This window comes from Biomphalaria glabrata, chromosome 4 (assembly GCF_947242115.1).
Source record: "Biomphalaria glabrata chromosome 4, xgBioGlab47.1, whole genome shotgun sequence".
Lineage (NCBI taxonomy): Eukaryota > Metazoa > Mollusca > Gastropoda > Planorbidae > Biomphalaria > Biomphalaria glabrata.
In genome coordinates, this window is record NC_074714.1 from 185,152 (window position 1) to 210,905 (window position 25,754).

Below are 25,754 nucleotides of genomic sequence, written 5' to 3' on the forward strand. Positions count from 1 at the left end.
TTCAAAGAAAACCTATTACCCTATGTGATTCACCTTCAAGTTTGGGTTGAATGAAGGTGGACAGCACTATCTCTCATGATATTTAATATAGAAGTTTTATTTCTAGGTTATGTTGGTATCTTTTTTATGTTACTGAATGAATATTATTTCAAGATCTTTTTTTTTAATTTGGATACATTCATTTCTTTCTGAACAATACATTTTACAAATAGGCCCACACATGTTTAGACTTGGGTCAGCTTTTACTTTCATATGGGTCTTGTTCTAATGGAAGTAAAACATTTTTGGTCAAAAAAAATGAAACAGGTTTACATCAATAAACAGAAAGAAAGTTTTGAAAAATACATTGGCATCCATCATTATCACTTAGATAATGGACATAAGTTACTTTTAGAACCAACATTCAAAGTGATGTGCAATAATGAAAAATAGAGACAGACAAAATCAATGTTGCATACAATCTACTGCTGGTTTGTTTTTTCATGGACCAAAATGTACAGTACACTCACAAAACAAAGTGTACAGTACACTCACAAAACAATGTGTACAGTACTCACAACTGTTACTATCAAGTTTGTTCTCCCACCTTCCTGTTAACATTTCATTTGTATTCTTACTAGCCAAGAAATGTACTCAGTCCCTCTCTATGGTCAACACTTTCTGGTCTTAAAAAGTTTCTAGTCATCTTTCCATTGCTACTTCGCTGAGACCACTGTATTGCCACTGATCACGGCTCCATTCCACCACCCCCTTTTTTTTTGGAACATGCTAACAGTGCAGCATAAAGACAAACATATTAATTACATTTCCTGTTATTTACATACTACAAAAGACAAGTATTGTTAACAGAAGTAAGACAAAGGAACAATCGCACTGGAGTGACAATAAGCAGCTACACGTCAAAACATCATCACAAAACAAGCTGACAGGTAAACAGGGGACCAAGAATGCAATGCAGACAGGTTGAGAGTCTAGTAGCCCTTTTATACTGGAAGCTTTAGTGATGTTATCTAATATATAGCATAGTGCAAAATTTACTCTCAACATGGGCAAATTGAGTTGATGTCTACAGAAAACAGGTTATAACTCAAACATCACAAAGAAGCTTGTTTTAAACCTAATAACTATTTCCAATAGCATAAGTATCGGAATTTAAAAATGGATACCCATGGAGAATTCCAAATGGTCACTGCCTCAGAATACATGTCAAATCACAGCTTTCATCAATGTTAATATTTCTTATTGATATCTGCACTGAATTCTTGCCTTTTTAAATACTTTAAAACAAAATCCAGAAAGGGTTGGATGTTATAGGCCCTGCTAGTTGTTTTCATTTCAGTGGATAGAGGATGGAGAGTGATTCGTTTCTGTATGGCTCCTTCAGTATGACCTTGTTCTTAGGTTGTTTCAGACAGCTGCAGAGGATGGATTAACTCTTGTATCACAGCAGTACATCAACGTAGCTGGCAGTCACTCAACATGCTGAAGACACCAACTTCACTTGAGACTTCTGACCAGGTGGGAAGACAGCACTGCTTCGTTCAGACAGCAGCATTTTATAACTTTGCTCAAATAATGACTTTCTTTTGATATCAGGACTCTGCTAGTCGAATGGTTTGCAGGTGGTATTAACAGCAGCAAGAAGAGATCATTTATTATCTTCCCTACTATCAACTTTCAAGGCGTCTATATTTCAGTCATCATATGTCAGTATCTTTCAATAAATGCTTCTTTGACTTTAACTGCACATATTGGTAAACCAAAGGCTGATGAGCAGCATGTTTCATAAGATCAATTTCCTCTCTTCACAGAAAGATTTTTGTTCACTACACCTCTATCTCCTCAAGAAAAGGATGCTTATCAAACAGATCAGGCTTTTGACACCTTGAAAGGTAAATTTCTTCCTCTGTTCCATTGGTTTCTTTGGCAACAATATTACATGACGCAATAGGCAGTCGTAGGCAGAGTGACGTTAGTTGGTTTCAAACCTGACCACTTGCAATATACATCAAAAAATAAGTTATCCATCCAAGATTTGTCTCTCTCTATGCAAGCTGCTTATCAATGGTATTGTTTTGAAGGAAGGGTTTCAAAGTGATCAAGCTCTTTGTTTTTAACATAGACATTTTCATTTTCCTTGTCACTGTGCTCTCTATGTCTGGGATTCACCTTTTTCTCAAGCCGCAATGTATCAGTATCATCCATTTTGTGCCTTCGTCTCTTGTCATCTGGCCCCAGCATTTTTGGATCTTACTGCCTCCATTTCTCTTGTTTATTCATGCTCTCTTCTGTTAATTCTCTCCTTGTTTCACCTTCTACTTCCGTTTCCACATTGATTTCCTTATTGATTTGATCTCTGCTTTGAACACTTTCCATTTGATCTTGTTTTATTCACATTAGACTTTGGGTTATCTTTGACGCTTTAACACTTGACGGAGAGGATACTCCTTAAACCATATTGTGGTTAGCTTGTCTGGGAGAACTTGTCTCAGGACAAAAACCTTCCACTACACTTGTATACTAACCTGAGATGACCCACTCATTTCCAGACGCCTTCGTTTAGGATCTGAAAAAAAATAATTAAGAAGTTTCCACTGAAACCAGATTTGGTCTTCAGAACAACTGTAATGGTATAGAACAAATGACAAATAAAGAATAATGCTTACAGTGATTGAGAAAAAGGATTGTCTGGCAAATGTGGACAAATAATCAGAGAATATTGGCATTGCTTTTGTTGCTAACTGATTGAATCAATCAAAAATGTATTCCACACTTGTAAAAGAAGAGCACTGCTTCTATTAACTGGATGTTTTATATCACTATTTAAAAAGCCCCATAGAAAATAAATAATATGGAAAGAAATCATGTGACTTAAAAGAATATTTTTTCTCTCTTCAGTAGAACTAGTATACACAAAACTGTACAACAGGAGGCAGAGTGGTAAAATGTCAAGCTTTGAAATAGACGTTTACAATTCCAGAGAAAAATGAAAGTTTAAATTCTGTATTTTAGGTCAGTCTATATTTAACTTAATTCTTAAAGGTACATTTAACTTAACTTTAACAGGTACATTTATTGGAAAACAGAAAAATTGTCACATTTTGCATAGATTAGAAACCAGCTATTTAGAAATACAGGTATCATAAGAACAGGAGATCTAGCCTTGAAAACTTAACTAACTGGCTACTTAATGTCCAGGAGATCTAACCATGAGAACTAACTGACTACTTAATGTCCAAGTTGGTCACAAGATTCCATCCCACTAAAGAAATGATGGAGGGCTAGCCCAAAAATAAATTGGTCAGTGAGAAGTTCATAGGAAGAGAAAGTTAAAAAAAAAAGGTAGATGAATAATCAACTTTCCTAACTGATCCTGAACTATTGATATTACAGTTGACTTTGTACCTCTTTCCTCCAAATGTTTGGGTGATGGCTCAGCACTATGTCTGTGGGAGGATGCGCTCAAGTTGTGGCTTGCACTGCTCCCTTCGTAGTCTTTCACCCTGGATGAATGTCTCTCTTCCTCCTTGGCAAAGGCTTCATGTTCTTTCCTCTCATGCTTCTCTTCTTTGGCTTTCTCTTTGGCCAGCTTGGTTGCTTCCCTGTCTTAGCGGTCACTTTTCTTCAATTTCTCCTCCTTGGGCGTTTCGGGCCTAACTGAGTCCTCAGTCTGATCTGTGCCTGCCTGTGGTATTGGTCAGGACTATCTCGAGCTTCTTTCTTTACTCTAACAAAATTGAAATAAATATTACAAGTTAAACCTGGGTTTAGTAAAAAAAACATGAAAAAATGTATTTTACTAACAAAGAAAAAAAGAACGATGCATTTATTGTACAGATCAATTGGGTTGGGATGTTTGTACAATTTAAATTGTCATTTGACAATTGTGGTAAAGTTTAAAATAAAGTCATAAACAAAGAAAACTAGCACAAGAGAACCACAATTTAGATATAACACAAAGGAGAAACTAGAGCTCCATTCTTCAACCTGATCAAACCACATGAAAGAAAAAGAAGAATTATGTAAATAGAAAATGTGAGGAAGTTTGCTTTCCTTTAGCGCCAACTAGAACTGACAAGTTCAAGAAGTGACAGGTTCAAGAAGTGACAGACCTATAACCCTATAACTCCAATTAAAAGCAAATATTAAGAAAAAAAACTCAGATCAAAACTGTATGAAATATTTTGAATATGACAAAATTAATTTAAAAAATGTTAAAAACAAGTATATAATACCAACAAACATAGATAGAATGGAAGAATGATGCAGTACCTAGAGCAGGTAGAAGCAGTAGTCTGTGAAATAAAAGTCACTTGATGTCAGTTTACCAGTGTAGATTCTCTTTTTTCTCTGCTGCTCTCTTCTCTCTTTCACTTTCTGTAGCTCTCTTCTCTTCTCTTGAACTGAGTTCAGGTTTGACATCTTTGGAGCGTCCTGTTCAACATAAGACAAATATCACAAATGAATAAAAAAGATCAGAAGAATCATTGATCCTAAAAATATTTGACAAGTTTAAGCCTGCCTTAAAATCTACATCTCTCTCAATCACTGATCCTAAAAACGTTCGACAGGTTTTAAACAAATTTAAGCCTGCCTTACCATCAACATCTCTCTTAGTACTGATTCCTGATGAGCTGTCTGACTGCCACTGCTGTTGTGTCTGATTCTGTGCTGCTGTATTGTTGGTTTTCTTTGGCTTAGGGAAGAAATATGTTTCATTACTTTCACACCGGGTAGATAAAAAATGTATTTTAAATAGTCCATTCATTGGTCTATGTATATAGTAAAACTGTAGAAAGCATTGTTATATTTTTTTAAATAAAATTAATGTTGTGAATGTGCATACAGTTTGACAACAGACTCACTTCTTTTATATGGAATTCCGTTTCTTGTACCCAAGTTGGTTTCTTGCTCATTAACTGTCCAGCATACCTAGCATAGCATTACATAAACATTTGTGAAGGTAGGCAAATATACATATACAAAGGCATTTATAAAATTAGACTAAACTATCAGGCAACTCATGTCTAGTTTTAGCTATAATAGATTGTTCTTTCTTACAATATAACTAATGCATAAATATCTGGTCTTTTATCCTTCTCCTCTTTACTAAGTTTATCCACTCGTCTTTCTATGGCCATTCCAATCTGAGTCATTCTTGGAAAGTTAGGCAAAATCTGAGAGAAAACAAAATGTTATGTCACACAACTATATGTAAAGTAGAACAGCTGATAGGTTATTTACAAGACAATGTAAGGCAAGTGAATAAAGAAATGACCAATGTTGGGATTGTTAAAACAGATACAAAGTTAGGGATAATACTGTGTAGTGAATATTGGTAACTCAGTATGCTCACAATGATGTGAACATGGTCATCATTTTTTAAAAAATACCAGCAGATAATTAGTGAGAACTAAATGAAAACAGTTCACCAGATCAAACTGTCTCCAGTACAAGATCTGACAGGAGAAACCAATTAGATACTCAGTACAAGATCTGACAGGAGAAACCAATTAGATACTCAGTACAAGATCTGACAGGAGAAGACAATTTGATACTGGGCCACAAAGGGACATCTTTTCTGTATCAAACAAAACTTGATTCAGCCCATACAGTAACAGTTGCTTTGACATACAAGCAAATAATGACCTGAAAGAGAAGTTCAAGTCCAACAATTTTTTTGTTTCACCTGAAGCAGCATTTACCTTCAAAAACTATTAGCTGCTGAAATTGTGTCTTTATTTTCTTTTACAGACTTATGCAAGCAGGTATTTTCTTGTCTGAAAATAAAACTAGCTTGACCTTGTTGAAGACTAGTCTTTAAGACTATTGAATGAATCTTTCATTCTAGACACATCTACAAAACTATTAAATTGGGTTCAATTCTAATAGTTAGCTTCTCAATTTTTGATGACATCCTATCATCACCATCAACAATTACCTATAATAATCATTTGATGCAAAAATAATCTCAGAATCTTCATTATCTGAAAGCAAGAACTTATCAAGAACTTACTTTGGTCAAAACAATCAAAGAATTTCTCATCTGACTGTAGTTCTTGGACTCCAAACATGTGATCACAGACTAAAGAAAGAAAAAGGTAACAGTTAGCCTATTTAACCAGTCTAACTAGAAAAGCCAATGCAAATCCATGTTTTGGGCACCCTAGATTCTGGATCTAGCACAGGGGTTGTACTAAAGGTATAAGAGATGGAGGCACTGAGCTCTGTCTGACACAGGCTTTGTCTGCTCTGGTTTTATACTGTTGATGCACAAAATATTTTTTAAAATTTATAGATATATATTTTAAAAAAAAAGGGGGGGGGGGCAATTCTGTATTATTAAACATGATGAATAATGTCTGCTTATATATTGAGCAATTTCTATAAGCTTTTTGAAATCTGTTTTTTTTCTATGGAGGATCCTTACTATATAAAGAAAAATAAGAAAAAACAGGTGTGAGAAGACCCATTGGCAGCCACATACTCCTATCAAGGTTAGTATAGGGGGGGGGGGGTAAAGAGTTAATCATACTCCTCACATTAGTAATGCTCTTATAGCTACCCCACCAGATCTGACTGTTTAACAAAAGAAGGGAAGGGTATCCAGGGTTCCCCCACCATTCTGAGATTAGGATTTCAGGAGATTTCCAGGAGTTTTCCAGGAGAAAATATTCGATTTCAGGAGCGGAAAAATGCGAACTATATCTATATTTAGTAATAAATATAAGAATTACCATATACATGTATACAATTTTTTTTTCCTTTTCAAATTAGCGAATTCAAAAGTAACTGATTAAAGAGTAAAAAAAAGTACTTGTAAACCAATAAGTCTATTTGCACTACTCTCTCTCTATATATTGCTTGTATTAGTCAACATTAGGAATTAATTAAAATCTCTAAAATTAAACAAATTGCAATGTATAACACATTATTATTATCAGTTTCCTATTTCAGTGGAAATCTCTTGCATTGATTGTTTTTATTAACAATAGGTGTCTTTAAATCTATAAAAATCTAGCTCTGAATCATAAAGCTAGAAGTGAATTTGATTGTAAAACTATGAATAGTTTAATTTTATATAGCAGCTTAAATACTATATAGACCATATTACACTATACTCTAAGCCCCATCTACTTCACAATCTAGATTTATAAAACTAAAACTAAGAGAGAGATTCCAGAATCTAAGTAGATCTCTATTAGATCTAGAATTCTAGAAATAAAATCTAGTAGACTATAGACTATACCATTATACTCTCTCTATATATATGGTATATATACCATATATACTCTAAGTCTAAGGCCTCCACCCTAAAAAGTACAGTAAAAGTAGAATAGAAGGCCCTATATTCAGTAACTATAACTATTATATACTGTCTGTAACTGACTATATCACTATATCTGTCTCTATCTAGATTGACTAGTGACTAGATATATCTATCTCTAGATCTGACTAGAGATCTACTAGATCTAGTAACTAGTACTACTACTAGATCTAGAAGATAACTACTAATTTAAACTACTATAAACTAGATCTAGATTGACTAGATCTAGATCATACTGATCATAAATCATGATAGTAGATCTAGATCTACTACTAGTAATTTTCTAGTAATCTAGTAGACTAGTATAAAAGTATTATGATATCTACTAGCTAGCGCCTAGATGATAGATATTTATATTATTAGATCTAATCAATCTAATCTAGATTTACGGTCTAGTCTTAATTTTAATATCAAGTCTTTCTAGATTTAGATAGATCTAGATAAAATAGATCTAGCATTTTCATTCTAATTCCAGATCTATCAAATCTATGTAGATCTATAATTCTATACATATATCTAGATTTGTTTTTAAAAAAATCACTTTTGAGATCGAGACAGACTTAGACTTAGAATACCGGTACTTAGATCTATGTTTATATATGCCAGTGCCTATTAAAGTAAACAAAGTATTGAAACTTCCGTTTTAGGCTTGAATTCGCCTTTTTTTTTTCTCTTAATCGCCCGTAGGATCGGCGATTTTCATATTGAATGACACCCAAAAAGACAATTTTGTCTATTTTTCAGGAGATTCTTATGACTTTTCAGGAGATTTTTAATAATTTCAGGAGATTTCCAGGACTTTTTCATATATTTTGCAATTTCAGGAGATTTCCAGGAGCTCCTGAAAAATCAGGAGGCCGCGGGAACCCTGGGTATCAGTCCCCAAAAGTTCACACTCTAACCCTAAACCTAAACGCAAAGACATTTGATTTTAAAGTCTTCACCTTAGTTAGCCTAAAATGCCATTTATGACAAACATGTCTGTAATTAACATAATCAAGTCTGTTCATTTTGTTATTCATATCAGTTCCTTTACGGAAGACTGTAAGAAAACCTGGAAAGTTGAAGCACTCCTGAAAGTAAAAAAAAAAAAGTATAAAGTGAATAACTGGCCTAGAAAAATGTTAGCACATCTTAGCATGTCTTATCAGAGAGAAAGATTGTTCACCTTTTCATAGATAGCTGGACTGCTGTGCCACCTCATGACAGTCTCTAAAGCACTGCACAGAAATCTGCCATAACATCAAGCCTCATTATCAGTACAGCTAGTCACTGTGTAAGTAATGTCATTGAAGACCTGAAGAAAAGCACTTCAGAAATAAATATATAAGAATCCTGGGTTGAAACAGCAACAAAGACATTAAAATCTCACACTTTATAGTTTGAGCTGAGACTTAGTGGGTGTGCAAAGTCAAAAAAAAAGACAAAAACAATTTACAAAAAGTTTCAGGCTCTATAGAAATCTAAAATTAGAAAAAAAAATCAATCTGGATTGAACAGGTTAGGTTTTTTGCATGATTACCCGACATCTACATATCTTAAAACAACAGTATGGGGTGGAGTTTATGTATTTAAAATACTGGTGCAAACATATATAAATATATTGTAATTTGAATGAATTCGAACTACAAATATTGTAGATAGAATGTGCCCAATACTTACCCTATCATAAGTAATAAGAGTGGAAAAATTGGGTGTTTTTAAATTATGAAGAACTTGTATAAAATGACCACAGTATATGGCATCACTGGCAGTGAAACAACAGTGTGGAAACAAGCAATACTGAAGTAGATTGGTGGTCATCTCAGACTTGAGAGTCCCTGGGAAACCAGAGTTAGAACAAGATCAGATATGGGTACAAACGTATCAATGTATGTATATGTGTGTGTGCATGTGTGAGTACCTGTGGGAAACCAAGAATGTTTCTCCTCTTCTAGTCTCTCCATCAATCTCTGGACATGCTCCACCTGCCTCCTAGCTTCATCTTTCAATCTGTCAGTTAAGATCTTGCATCTTTCTTGCTCTTTACGTTTCTTGCTGACAGGCTGCGAGAATTGAATATCATAACCAGGTTGTTATTGATTTCTGAAGAAACTATTATACAGAATCAAATCCCAGGCCATCATATAGAATACATTGACTACAAAAAGATCGGTCCAAAAATACTTGCATTGGAATTGGGCAATTACATCAACATGTTTTCTATAGACCATAGATGTCTAAATAGATCACAATTCTTTTTTTTATTATTTAAATCATAGTTGTGGCTTTGCTTTTCAACATACAATTATACAGAAGACAAGCAATCAAGGACAGACTAAACAAGGTGACTGAGAGATAAAGTGCTTGACTTTCAAACAAGGACAGACTAAACAAGGTGACTGAGAGATAAAGTACTTGACTTTCAAACAAGGACAGACTAAACAAGGTGACTGAGAGATAACGTGCTTGACTTTCAAACAAGGACAGACTAAACAAGGTGACTGAGAGATAAAGTGCTTGACTTTCAAACAAGGACAAACTAAACAAGGTGACAGAGATAAAGTGCTTGACTTTCAAACAAGGACAAACTAAACAAGGTGACAGAGATAAAGTTCTTGACTTTCAAACAAGGACAGACTAAACAAGGTGACTGAGAGATAAAGTGCTTGACTTTCAAACAAGGACAGACTAAACAAGGTGACAGAGATAAAGTGCTTGACTTTCAAACAAGGACAGACTAAACAAGGTGACTGAGAGATAAAGTGCTTGACTTTCAAACAAGGACAGACTAAACAAGGTGACTGAGAGATAAAGTGCTTGACTTTCAAACAAGGACAGACTAAACAAGGTGACTGAGAGATAAAGTGCTTGACTTTCAAACAAGGACAGACTAAACAAGGTGACTGAGAGATAAAGTGCTTGACTTTCAAACAAGGACAGACTAAACAAGGTGACTGAGAGATAAAGTGCTTGACTTTCAAACAAGGACAAACTAAACAAGGTGACTGAGAGATAAAGTGCTTGACTTTCAAACAAAGACAAACTAAACAAGGTGACTGAGAGATAAAGTGCTTGACTTTCAAACAAGGACAGACTAAACAAGGTGAATGAGAGATAAAGTGATTGACTTTCAAACAAGGACAGACTAAACAAGGTGACTGAGAGATAAAGTGCTTGACTTTCAAACAAGGACAGACTAAACAAGGTGACTGAGAGATAAAGTGCTTGACTTTCAAACAAGGACAGACTAAACAAGGTGACTGAGAGATAATGTGCTTGACTTTCAAACAAGGACAGACTAAACAAGGTGACTGAGAGATAAAGTGCTTGACTTTCAAACAAGGACAAACTAAACAAGGTGACAGAGATAAAGTGCTTGACTTTCAAACAAGGACAAACTAAACAAGGTGACACAGATAAAGTTCTTGACTTTCAAACAAGGACAGACTAAACAAGGTGACTGAGAGATAAAGTGCTTGACTTTCAAACAAGGACAAACTAAACAAGGTGACTGAGAGATAAAGTGCTTGACTTTCAAACAAGGACAGACTAAACAAGGTGACTGAGAGATAGAGTGCTTGACTTTCAAACAAGGACAGACTAAACAAGGTGACTGAGAGATAAAGTGCTTGACTTTCAAACAAGGACAGACTAAACAAGGTGACTGAGAGATAAAGTGCTTGACTTTCAAACAAGGACAGACTAAACAAGGTGACTGAGAGATAAAGTGCTTGACTTTCAAACAAGGACAGACTAAACAAGGTGACTGAGAGATAACGTGCTTGACTTTCAAACAAGGACAGACTAAACAAGGTGACTGAGAGATAAAGTGCTTGACTTTCAAACAAGGACAAACTAAACAAGGTGACAGAGATAAAGTGCTTGACTTTCAAACAAGGACAAACTAAACAAGGTGACAGAGATAAAGTTCTTGACTTTCAAACAAGGACAGACTAAACAAGGTGACTGAGAGATAAAGTGCTTGACTTTCAAACAAGGACAGACTAAACAAGGTGACAGAGATAAAGTGCTTGACTTTCAAACAAGGACAGACTAAACAAGGTGACTGAGAGATAAAGTGCTTGACTTTCAAACAAGGACAGACTAAACAAGGTGACTGAGAGATAAAGTGCTTGACTTTCAAACAAGGACAGACTAAACAAGGTGACTGAGAGATAAAGTGCTTGACTTTCAAACAAGGAGTTCCTGTTTCAAATCTATGTGAATACTGGGATTTTTAATTTTGGGACTTGGTTGGTTGTTGTGCTGGCTGTGGGCCATAGAAACAGATTATAATTACATCATCTGCCCTTCAGATTGCAGTCTGAAAAGGGAACTTACTTATTTTTTAAACGAGGTGGCAATTAATTTAAATGTCTGGCTAACTTTTATTGGCTGCCAACACAAATGGTTAGAATGATAAAGGAATGATAATGTGAAATGTGTTTAATGTTCTTGAAGTATACAGAATTAATAACATTATATCACATCTAGTCTACATACCATGTCTTTGTTAGCTTCCACTGTACTGATTTGATTTTCCTGCAGAAGATCTGTTTCTCATAAGCACCTTTAGGAACATACAAGTCATACATGGACAGTGACCAGAAAGTGATGTAGAACTGTGGCCTGGAACAAGGAAACATTCATTGGGTTACACAAGGGAATCAATCATTCATTCTTGAATCAAGCTGGGCTGCTATGTAAGACTTACGTCAGGTCATCCCAAATTTTAGATGAAAACACTGGCTTGATGGCTTCAACCACTGGTCCCATAACCTCTTTGTAAGCATTAATGTAGCAAATGGTCTAGAATCAATGAGAGACACAAAAAAATGTTTTATGTAAAAAGAAAATGAGTAGAAAAAGACAAAAGATTGAACAATATACTAAAAGCTACCTTATGATTCTTTTTGTCCTTCAACTTTTTCAGTTCATCATATTTGACCTGTAATGAGATGTAGAGACTTGGGTTCACTCTCTTAAGTATTGCACAACAGTCATTAGTATATTAAACTTTTTTTTTAAAACAAAAAGTGAAAGTTAAAGACTCCAGGGTAAATGATGATGCAGTGTGGCTTAGCACAATGACCTTGACTTCACCAGCTGTAGATGCATACCCATCTAGAGTAAAAAACCATAATGCTTCACCAAGACCCAATCTGTGACTTTTGATTCAAAAGGCTCAACACTTTATCAATCAACTACCCTGCCAAACTTAAAAATGGAGTACTTAAGAATAATTATAAGAACAATTTAAAGATGAAAAGAATTATTTGCTTTTCAAAGAAAAAAATTAAGAAACATATTGCTATACTAAATCTGGGCAGACAATTCAATTTGAAGCTTACATTGATAGCATGTGCATAGAGAAGTTTGGAGAGAAAGAAGGCAGCTGAATGAGGGATATGGTAGGTTGATAACAAGACATCAATGGGAGGTAATCTCTTCACAAACTCTTCTGTACTGAGTTGCATGAAGAGGAAACTTTCTTGTCATATTTTCCACTGTCACTAACAACTAAGATGGGCTGTGAGGTTGAGTGGCATGAACTGCTTGGACATGTAACAAGGGGCATAAGTTTGAATCTCAATGTACATCAGGAAATTTTTATATTGACATGTGATCGAGTTGTGTTTGCTGAGCGCCCAAATAAAAAAGAAGCACAAAAACTTTCTCCCAAACACCCTCTTTTTTTAAAATTCTTTTTACTTGGCTACAATGTCAAAATAATTACAAGTGAAGGAAAATATTAATAAGGAAGCATGGTCAAGAGGCTAAGTACGCTTGAACTTGGCCTGGCTACCTATGAAGGGGGCTCGAGGTTCAAAACCAGACTAAAGGCAGCATAGAAAAACCTTCTCCCAGATACCCCCATCCCCTCCCACTGGTCAACAAATGAAATTGGACCATAGCACTCTGAGCCTGCTACATAGCATGAAAGTAGCACTATATAAAAGCTATAATTTTACATAGGAAAAGAATTATATACAGACAAATGAACACATTTGATGAAGTTAATGAAAATGTGTGCCATTGCCTACCTGATCATAGAGTTTTCCAACTAGTTTTAAATGTTTGTTGACATCTTCAGCAAATACAGTGCTGTCTCTCTGCTGAGACATCAACAAGCACAAAGATAGGCAAGGTCGTGCTCTAACAATGTGTCTTTTAAGCGAGTAGAAGATTTTTTTGTGTTCCGAATTTGAGAAAAGTTGCTGCCCTGTAAAGTACACAAAATGCATGAGTATAATAAGATTGTACATTCTGCGTGTTCAATGACACTATTACTTGAGATGAACTGTACCTCTTGTCTGACCAGCTCTCCACCAGCCATTGCTTCCAACTGATCATATGTGACTTTTTCAGAGATTTCCACCCCAGCCATTTTTTGCACCACCTCTCTCAAGAGCAGTAGATCAATGCTAGAAATACAATGTATAGCATACAATGTATAGTTGTGTCAATAATTCTTTTACAAATTTACATTCAAGTGATGCTAGGGATGATGCTCCAAAAAATATTTCATTAAAACTAGTTTTTACCTTTTGCCTGCTTTAAGTTGATTGGCCACATACTGCAAGATACCTGTCAACTCTACTTGGTATTTATGACAAATAGCTCCAGCAAAGTTGGCAAGACCTGACATTGGAATGAAAACATTAAACATTAAGGTTTATTCTTGAGGTTAATATTATGAGAACACAAGTTATTGAATGTTAATTTATAATGAACAAAACTATTAAGACAATTTAAAAATAGCTAAATGTATTACTTTGGAGCCAGAGTGAGATATTCATGTTATATGTTTTCATCCTGTCTTTCTCTGGATTAGCAATGGCTTCAATGATTTTCAATGAAAATCAAGAAAACATTAAGAAACTGGAACAGACACACAAAATAGAGCAGTGAGATTCATAACAAACGAATATTCACATTTGACTAGAGTAACACCTTTAGTAAAATCACTAAATTTAGAAAGCCTTCAGGACAGAAGGCTCAAAAGTAAAGTAGCAATCATACATAAAACACTGAACCATAATCTTCAAATACAAAAACAAAATTTAATAAAATACTCTGAAAGACACAAAGATAAAGGCACATTCCTCGTCCCATATGCTAGGACAAATTTGTACAAATACTCCTTCTTCCCTAGTGCTATTAGAGCATGGAATGGGTTGCCTGAGCTAGCCAGGAAAACCAGTGACTTGGCAGAATTTAAGTCATTGGTTAATATGCATGACTAAATGCATGACGCGTAGGACGTAATCATCTTCTTTTTTGAAGTAACGTCTGTATTATATAAGATAAGATAAGATGATACAAACTGTTTCTAATGTAAGGATCATTAAGTATTATCTATTATTCATGTTTAATTGTTTGACATTTTTAAAATAGAATGTATGCATTATTTTCACCAAACAGAATAAATAAACTCATAAAATGGAAAACTAGAGATTATCCCATGTCATAATCATAGGGAAAAATATTTTAAAGAACATTATTGTAACAACACTTTTTTCTCTGTAAAATAAATTTAAAAAAAAAAAAATCAGGAAATTCAATACATCTAGGGGAAAAATTTAAATGCAACAATTGAAAGCCCTGTTCAAGAGACAAAAAGGTTTATACAGTTTTAAGATATTTTTGTTAGCCAAGATTAATCTTTTCAAACTAATGTAGTAAATGACTACAACATTAAATTACACTTGAAGAGTTAAAGAACATCCAGACCACTTTAAAGGATACATGTTAACATGTCATAAGAAATAGTTGTCAGGTACTTGAGGGAGTCAACTACTGGACCAATCAAGTTATCATACCGCTGGATCTGGTTCAAAATCTAAAGATAGTGATCACAAATTTGTAGAACATTTACTCAATCAAAAAATCTAAAAGATATTTTACAATGGATATGATGATCCTTACACAGCGACAAATAAATTGTAAGAAAAAAATATACATGCATATACTACATATTCAAATACAATGCTAGGATTACTATGACTCAACTTGCCTAACTGTCGACCAGAGGGTTTCACCGTCTCTTTAGAAAGACGCCTACAGAAAAAAAAGGAGATTGTTTAAAAACATGTCTACCCTAACTTTATGATTTATGAATTTTCGAATCAAGTATCTCAATTTAATTGAGAATCCTATTTATAAACACAAACTATAGGCAGTTCATGGCAGTGTTAGGATTAAATACAAGAGAAAGCAAGGGCAATAATTGTCTAAACATCTCAGGACACAAGTTTTAGACTTACTTCATGATGTATTTGGCTCTATCCAGACAATCTGCTCTTGTACTCATAAGTATTGGATACAAGAAAAAACTCTAATTTTTCCATGTCCCATAGAGATGATATCTGAATGGTAAAAGAAAGTTGTTGTTTTTTTTTGCTTTCATTAAGCCTCTAAGTGGGCAACTCATTTTCTAGGTAGGGCAACAAGAAAAATGTTATTGCTAAAGGGAGGCACACACAAAAATCTAAAAGATGACGCCCACTTCGATAAAAACAAGTGTCCATGATCATAAGATAATTACAGATGTAGCAACATTAGCTTTCTCACCTTATCTCATATGGATAGAGCTTTAGTAGAGTCCACAATTCTTCAGCCATTGAAGAAGAAGGGAAAGAGATGGTAGCAGGACTTCTTCAAGAGCATTTAAAAACCCATAGTAAGCAATTTCATCCTCTGGACCAATGCCACCGGAGTGATGCTGAAATTGTCATTTAAAATTATGTTCACTCTGTTCTAAAATACACACTCAGGCTATAACTGTATTCAGTGTTAGCTTGGTTTAAAAAGTGTTGAAAAGTAATTTTTCATTTAATCTATTCATGATCTTTATATTTAAAAGTTTTTAATAACCCATTGTAACAGAATGTTGTACTATTCATTTCAGTTCTAAACATAATTTATTTTGTAATACCATTTTGTATATGGGAATTCTAATACTTTGTCTTAGATATAATAGAATTATGTGCTGGTGATTACTTAAGGGATATTAATTGAATATGATCTCGCTTCTAATTGTAATTCATTTAAATATTTATGAAAAAATAATTAGTTGAACAATATTTTTTTTTAATTGCAAAATAAGATAATCATATTTACAAAAACACAAAATTATATTTGGAACCTGAAAGTGCTTACCTTTGACATGCAGGCTTTAGCCTATCTCATTATTTTCACCATCAAAATAGGATCCCGAGAAGCATATGGACCAGGTAATACAACATTGGCATGGCTAAGTGATAGAGCTGGTGATAGGTGTAGGCTAGAGGACAATCACAGGATTCTACTTTCTTAACTCTCCACTTGGCTAACACAGATGCTAACCCTATGTTCCTGAAAGACAAGAAATTACGATAATAAAACTAGTTGTTTTTTTAAATTCTTATGAAAAAAAAAAGTCAGTAAAACATCATACTGATATTAGTTCTATTTAGAAATGTAAACTTACTTTTCATATAGAGGTTCTATCACTCTATTTACTAATGAGCAAAGGGCATAGGAGATGGATGGATGAACCAAAACAAAGTTTTCAGGCAGCCTGTCAATGATGGCCCTAGCATTCTCCCAGGCTCCTATTTCTAGCAAAGCTTCACACAGACCAATTTTTTGATTGTTTTCTCTCTGAAAACAAAAAGATAGCCAAACTTACTTAAGTCATATTGTTAACCACTTCTTATTAATATATATTCTTTAATCTTTCAAAACAAAGAAACATGTTTTGTTATTCTAAAGCACAAACTTAACATTGTCATTAATTCTGCATGTGTTTTTAGTAAAGATGAAGTTAACCTTTCAGACTTTACAATCTATGGGGTGGATGATGTAAAGGTCATTTGTTGCCAGGTCCACTGTTAACAAGGGTGTCATGTGGCCAGCACAACAACCAACCACCTTTACTTTTCCCCAACTAATGTCAGGCAGAGCTGGATGGCCTCAGAGGTGCTCTAAAGATTCTGAGATAAAAAATCTCACTCTTCATCAGGATTCAAACCCAGGAAGCCAAGAGCTTTATCACTCAGCCACCACATCTACTAAGTGTATTTAACCATTTTGTCACATCATTGTTTGATAGTTAGTGACATGTATTTTGTTGGGAAGCACGAAGTAAATGGTATATTCATGTTCACAATGTTTGACGTGGGAAACAAGCATTCACAGTTGAATTGTAGGCAAGAAATCTCGTTCTAGAATTTTAACCACATGGGTAGAGGCAGTGATCGCCATGTTCTTAAACTGTAAGGATGTCTAATGTAGTTGATTCAATAGTTTAATACCAGTTGTTTACTTAGAATATTTCATTGGATGTATGAAGCATCATATGTAATTCTTTATGGCTGGAATTGCCAGTGAACTGTTTCTGTATTTTATAGTAAATAAATCTTGTCAGCTAACCAAGGTCTTATTTGATGAATTTTAATAAGTGTTGTTCTGTATGAATTGGAGTGGACTTGTGTGACATCAAGTAGTACAAAATTCATCTTTACTTACACTACTATATACAATCAAACGTCACATAATAGCAGTGACACCATTGTTATACTACTAAGCTCAAATACAAACTGTCACCACCTCAAAGTTGGTGTCATACAGAGATACACTATTTTGATATTACCAGTTTAATTCACAATTCATGGTTTCTGAAGGTGAACACTTTTAACCTTAAGCTAAGTAGTTACTTGATAGCAGTCAGTAAGGGGCAGGCATTGAAGGTAGTCACTTGAGAAAGTTATTGCAAGCAGTCACTATAGAGTTATTATAAAGCAGTTGACATTTGTACGTTTTTAAGTTATTACTATTTTTGTCAAGTGTTTTTATTTATATAAAGGATTATTACTGATTATTCTTGGATTGTGTATCAAATTTCCTATGTAGTGTTGTTATATACATATACATTAAACATATTTGTGTCTGCTACATTAAGTATTATTTCCTCATTTATGAGAGCTGTATAAATGTGCAAATATTCATCCTGATAATGTCTACAGTATATAACTCATTATAATATGAACCCACCCAACCACCATCTAAAATAACATGGTGACACAAACAAAACACAAAAATTAAAAGACATAGAAAGTAGAAATAATGGCATACATTTTTGAAATGTTTATACTAATGAACTAATAGCTTTAACTACTGCTAGACCTTACCAAATCAATAATCTGTTGTTCTTCTTCTTTCTTTTCATCCTCTTTTTTATCAGCCAATATCACAGTACTCAGCTTTTTAGCATAGGCTTTGGCATCTGAGACTTCTTTGTTGTGAAATGGAATTATTTCAGAGTCTGCTGGTAATAACTGTCAAATTCACAACCATAATATTACCAGTACATCCAATACAGAAGAGCCAAATTTAGCCCATAAACAACAGCGTAAAAACAAATTATAAAAATGTTAAGAATGACAACTACAAGCATTTGGAAAAAGATTTCTTTAAGTAAAAAAAAAAAAAATACAAGTTGAATGTTTTTGAAAGCTGTGTGGCATATTTTCATGCATTTTATACCCTGCATATAATTGTCACCTGCACAAATTACAAATTAAGTAGAAACAAAATAGTACGAACAACACCATTATATACCCCACATGTGCAAAGTGTGACTAAATTACAGGTAAATAAAGTACCATCATTGGTACTATTTGTTTTCTTGAGGTTTATAATGAGATGCTCATAAAGACACACAAGTATGTTGATAGGTTCCGATATTCTTTGTTTATGAATAAAATAATTCTTGTTAACCCAGTACCTTTTTACACTGGCACAGCTGCCATTCATTTGTAAAAATTGTATAACCCACAATAACTATATGCAAGAAAATACAGTAGATGTACAAGTTCAGAGTATTTACCAAAATCAACTTACATAAGAATACAAGTCATTTAGATCTACCAGCTCATTCTTTAATAAAAGTGCTGCACATGTGAACAATGATTTGGGAGTGCTCCAGTCAGCAGACTGAGAAATAGAACAATTTAAATGAAACAATGTCAGGATAAACAAAACACAAATATGTTGACATGTTTCATGATGATAGCTTTAATTCTTCACATAAACTTTTATCCTAACAATGGCTCAGACAGCAGAACAAAGAGTATTACCTCTCTGAAGTGAAATTTAAATCCTAGAATATGGCACAAAGTCAACTTGTCTATAATGTATGCGCGCAGGAGTGGAACATAGAAGAGGCTCTCTTCAGGATGGCATTCAAAAGCTTCAAGGATAACGTCTAACATGCGGTTAGGATGAAGATCAAAACAACCTAAAAAAATATAAAGAAAACAAAAGTTGATAATTAAGTTACTAATTTACGCCCTTTTGAATTTTAAAGTTGAAAATTAATTTGACTGGTTTTTATTACATCATAATGGATCAATGAGTTACCAATCAATGATTGAATATTCTGCAGCACTTGTTCCCAGGAAATCTTGAGATTGAAATCTGGATTTAATTTAGTGATTAATTTTGAGTAGCCTTCACTTTCTTCTCTTAACAAATTAAACTTCTGCTGCTTGTAACTGAAAAAAAAAATAATAATAATTATAACACAGTAGCTCATGCTTGCATAGAATTTCAAAACTATTTGTAGGCTATGATTCACAACCTGTAAACAAAAATAATAGAAAGAAGAATAAAATTGGAACCAAATTAATTGCATAACATTTGGAAACCATTATTTTTAAACAGCTCTATTGCTAACTAGCACAGCACCTTTGCTAATCACCTCATCTTAATATTTTAATAATTGCTAATCACCTCATCTTAATATTTTTATAATTTACAACTGACTAAAGTTGTGTTCTGGTTTAAACATTTGAAGGTTAGGGATTTGGAGGGGTCAGGGTTGCATACCATGTATGCCTTTAAGCAGGTTCCACTGTATTCCTAATTCCAATCAACAACTTACTAAAGTCGAGTTTCGGTCTTCACATATTTCTGATTATATCCAACTTGAGAATTGACTAAACCAACCAACTCTAAGGAGTCTTGGTCTAATCTTTCTTTTAAAAGGCAATCAGCTATAATAGTGTTCTGAAATAGTACACAAAAAATTCTTTTTTGAAAATACAACACTACTATTAATTAAAATATTGTTTTCCTCATATACTGCTGTTTAAAAAAAACAAAAAAAAACATTTATTAGATGAAAAGGCACACACTTTAAAAATCTATAATAAAATAAAACTAGCACAGATTATTATCATGCCTGAAATAAAATGAAATGAAACAAAGACCAAAATGAATAAGGATTTAAACACACTTTAAAAAAAATAGAAACTAAATGCACCCATTTATCCGATGACTGATTCTGTCAAACAATGTTCTTTATGGATTTCTTCTGATAAAAACAAATAGCTTACTGGTAATGCCCCAACTAGTGTAATAAATTTCTCTCTTGTCAATTCATCAGAGCAAGCAGTTTCAACATCTGAAATGAAAACAAATCAATTAGTGTTAAATATATGTACAGAAGCCTTAATTTTTAGATTCCATTTACTTAGTGTTAGTGTGCTTTAAAAAAATAGAGGAGTCTTACCCACTATTTCCAGTACATCAGCAAGTGTAGATGGTAGCCATGGAAATGTTTCCTGAAATAAAAGACTTGGTGCAATATATGCCCAGATTGGTTTTTTAAAATATATAACATCTATCCTAGTTATAGTATATAACATCTATCCTAGTTATAACAAAAAAGAAAGGAAAAAGAACAATAGGCAGACAGAAAAAGTGAAGGGCAGACATCAAAGAAAGGACAGGCCTGTTGTTAAAAGAGATTCTAGTCATGGTTACAAAAAGAAAAAAGGAATGGAGAAAAAAAAGCAGATCATGTGTAGTGCCCCAACAGACTAAAGGATGAGTGGTGGTGGTTCAGCATTGACAACAAATTTGATTTTTTTAAAATGATTTTTATTTTATAGCAATTTAAAAGTAAATTAAGGAGTGGAGACGCACCTTTGAGAAGACTATTTTAAATGAAATATCACATATGTATGCTAGGTTTCAATCCTTAGGAGTATCTACATATAATATATATTATATAGATAGTCTAGATCTAGTTACAGTTATATTGCATTACTTAGAACTCAATTTTACTTCAACTCCAACAGTTCAAGTCAGTTATGAAGCTGAGATTGTTTAAATTTTAGTGTTTTGACTAACTTTACTTAAGTTTGAATGGCAGTTACTGAGTGAGTTACTGATTACTTACTGATAACTGTTACGTGAGTCACTGTACAGTGTAAATAATAACTTCTAGACTCTAGCTAGTAACTAGACTAGTCTAGTAGTAAGTCAAGTAGTACTACTTATCACTACTACTAGACTAGTACTGAGTAGTAGTGTAGAACTTGAACTTCTAGTTCTAGATCTAGATTATACTATGATTATAGTATTTTATAGTATAGTAATAGTATAACTAGATGAGTAGATCTAGATTATTTAATACGTTTAGAGTTCTAGATTCTAGATCTAAGTGTAGTGTGCACAGAATGAGAGGAGTCTGAGTACTCTCAACTCTAGTCTGAGTAAGTTGAACTTGGAAGTTTCAGTGGAAGTGTCACCAGTGAGAGAAATTATAGTCTATGGGTAAAATCCGCAGGTCGCCATTGCCAGCTAGGCGTCCTTATCTACCTTTTGTTGGCAGTGGCCAGGGAATGGTGTGTGGTGGTTTTATTATAATCTTATCTTTTAAATTACAGACACGTCTTCAGGAAGATAGGCTAATTACGTCAAATGCGCTTCATGTGTCAATCTAGTCATGCATGTTAATAAGTGGCTTTTGAATCGCTATGTTTGTTGGCCCTTTTGGATGAAGCCTACTAATAGCACTGTCTACGGATGTAGGCTATTACTAATACATTATTTTTGAAAACGTTTTAGATTAAATTAGTATTACACTGTAGTCCGTTAAAGATGTAGCCCCTTATATAAGAGAATATAAAACATTTAACAATTTTATGCGTGCCATAGTGGCATTCATAAGATCCTTTAGGCCCATTTGAGTACCGACCCACCGGGCATTGCCCAAATGTCCATATAGCCAGTCCTCCCCTGCTTGTAATAATATAACATTATTATTGTTATAAAGGAGGCTGTTACGTTTATAGGCATATGCATGGATGCAAGCAACAGAACCCCGTTTTGCCTGCAAGGGGGGGTCGGCAATCCCAAAAAACCTGCAAGCATGATGCCTCTTATACTTCTCGACATAAATAAAACATTTACCGCTATATATATATATAAATATATATGTCTTTAAATACAAACTATAAATTCTATGCTTTTACTTAAATTACTATAATCTACATGTATGTTTAAACATTTCATTTTTTTTTATATATAATATGCACATAGATAGGCCTACCTACTACTACTATATTAGTATAAATCAAACTTTGTAGCACCTATGTTAAAAGTTAACTCTATTTCAAATAAAAGATCTAATAGATCTAAATATTTATTGGCTGACAGAGTAGTCAGTAGATCTTACCAAATATAAAACTAGTTAACTGGATCTTCTAACTAATAGTAGCTTAGAGTACTTAGTCTTAGACTGATTTTTATACTAGATTAACTAGATATCTAGATCTAGTCAAGATGTTATTTTAACTCTATGATAATAGTAACAAAGTAGATCCATCAATTTACATCTATCTATATCTAGGTCTAATAAAGAAACTAGTAAGTATTAAGTTAATTAAGTATTACAGATCTAGACATACAATATTCTCTGAGTCTAAGTCTAGACTTTAACTTGTCTAGGAATAGAGTGTCACTAGAGCTACTACTAGATATTAGATTTTCTCTAGATTTAGGTATAGACTAGACCTAAATCCAAATTATATACTCTAGATTTAGTTTCAGATCTTGAAGTTAGATTAGTTAGATCTATATACACTAATCTAGTAATGCTAGATCATAGAAGTGAGCCCTGCCCCTACTAGCCCTAGCTAGAATCATCTACTAGATCTAGATTACTAGATCTAAAATCTAAATCTAGATGTAGACTAGAGTCTTGCCTTTTTTAAATAAGTTTTTTTTATTATTAGATCTAGAATCTAGATTTAATTAGATCTAGACTTTACTAGTAGAATATTATATCTGATAATAGATTATAAAATAATACTAATAGATACGATCTTCTTTTGATCTATGCTGCTTCTGCCCAGGGACTAGACCTAGTCAGGCTACATCTAGACTCTCGTAAATTGTAACTGTAAGATTCTAGATAATTATTCCAATTATCTAGATCTAGCCTGACTAGCTAGGTCTAGTCCCTGGGCCTGGATATAATTAAATCTAGATTCTAGGACTAGATCTAATAATAAAAAACTTATTTTAAAAAAGGCAAGACTAGAATTGACTAGATCTATATTATTATAGATCTCTATAAGTTTTATAACAATCGTTACTATCATTATTAATACGGCGATGATCCGGTACGGTAATTTCGCATTTTCGGGTAAATACGTTCAACTTCTAAGATCATTTTAAAATGTAGAAATATATCTAGATCTCTAGACTAGATCTAGCCTTTAGGTCTGGTTTCAATTTTTATGCCGGCAGATCAAACTTATTAGAATTAGATATAGATCTAGATAAATAGATCTACTTGCTAGATCTAACTTAGTCTTAGGCGTCTCAGGCGGGGCCATACGGATTTGTTTCTAACTTTTGTTTACGTTTTTGATACAAAGCGAAAGTTCGGAAATAGCGCATGCGCTGTAACTTAAGAATTGTAACCTCCTGTCTTTCTTTGAATTCAACTTATTAAGTTTTAGTTTGAAAGTACAAAACGTGAATGTGAAAAAAAAAAAAAAAAGTCCGATACTGAATCGGCAATCAGTCGGACTGGCGTTTGCCGGCAAGCTTTTTTTTAAACTTCGATTTTGCCGGCTATAGCCGGCGATCTTGCATCCATGGGCATATGTGTATTTATAGATGTTATCATGTTATGTGTTTGTTTTCTTTTAGTCTCCCTTTTTCTACTGATCGAACAGAACGAGACAGCTGGGGGTCACTCACAAAGGCCGCGGGATACACATTTGAGACCAAAAGAAAATCTGCTGTCGAGGACAGAAGCAGACGGCGAAAAGAAAATCTAAATCGACCACCTGCGGACAATGGTTATGCTTGCCCTGGGTGTGGCAGGGTATGTAGGTCACAGCTATCTGCAAGGGCTGCGCAGCCACGGGAAATACTTTCATTCCTCAATCATCTTCGGACTCGAAGACAAGCCTTATTAGTGTGTTCACGTGTTTTTCTCAAGTATGTTAGGCCTATAAGTGTGTATTACAGTCTCCTGTTAGTGTTGTTTTCATCTTCTTGTTTTCATGTCAATAAAATTGAGTTGCATCTTACACATCAGTGTTGAAATCAAATATTAGACTTAATTGATAGCCTAATATATCAGGGGCAATACAGTATTTTAGATAAATAGCCAACTCATTACTAGCCGCAACAGAGTCGATAAAAGAAACGTAGAAAAGAGCTAACCTAATAACGTATATGCTTCCATAGGCCATGACTAATTTAATATCCCAGATAAGCTCGTCTTTTGCATCCATCTTAGTGAAGGCTACATTGAAAATGAGAATATATGTTAAACTTTGCGAACACATTGAGATTTTATGTGTGTGTGTGTGTGTGTGTGAACTAACAGGGATTCGTGTTCAGTACCAGTACATGACGATGATGTTTTGTAGACATCGTTGATCACGAATGAGAAGCATTTTGTTAACCGGTACATGATGATGATGTTTTGTAGACAACTTTCTGCACGAATGAGAAGCATTTTGTTAACTTCTATACATGGACAATGGTTATGCTGTGCTGGAAGAGGCAAAATATGTAGGTCACAGCTGGTGCTGCGAAGCATTGGGAAATACTGCATTCCTCATCAATCTTCGAACTCGAAGACAAGCCTTATTATTATAGATCCTTAGTTTGATTCTTTCCCTTTAACAGGACTATCTTCATTACAGAGAATCAACTATACACTAATAATAACATAATGAAACAGAATTTTTTTTCTCCGAAATATTAACATGGGCATTGAGCTGAATTTACTTTTAAGTGTATTTTAGGTTTGGCTTAGTCAAATTGTAATTAAAAATAATATTTTATTTATTGTTCTTTTAATTAAGTTCATTATGACATCTTTCAATTTGTAGTCACTCACCATTGCCATAAGGCATTACCATTCTCAATCTAATTCATGCATTGGCTCATAATGGCTAAAAGCCTTAGTGTGATATTCAGTATTTTTGAAAAAGAAAAATGTTTTGTTGAATAAAAAGTTGCATTACATTTTACAATTTTAAGTGAAGAAATAAAAAAAAAATGATTTAGAAAAGAGGACCATTGCAGTTCTAGTCAAGACATTGAATGCAAAAAGTGATCACTTATTTCAAGGAAGAGGTAA

The 25,754-nt window shown here is 33.8% G+C and overlaps 1 pseudogene; it reads right to left on the bottom strand.

The window, feature by feature from the left end:
• Positions 1–40: 40 nt before the first annotated feature.
• Positions 41–23,821, bottom strand: LOC129925687 (THO complex subunit 2-like; annotated as a pseudogene).
• Between the last annotated feature and the right edge of the window lie 1,933 nt (positions 23,822–25,754).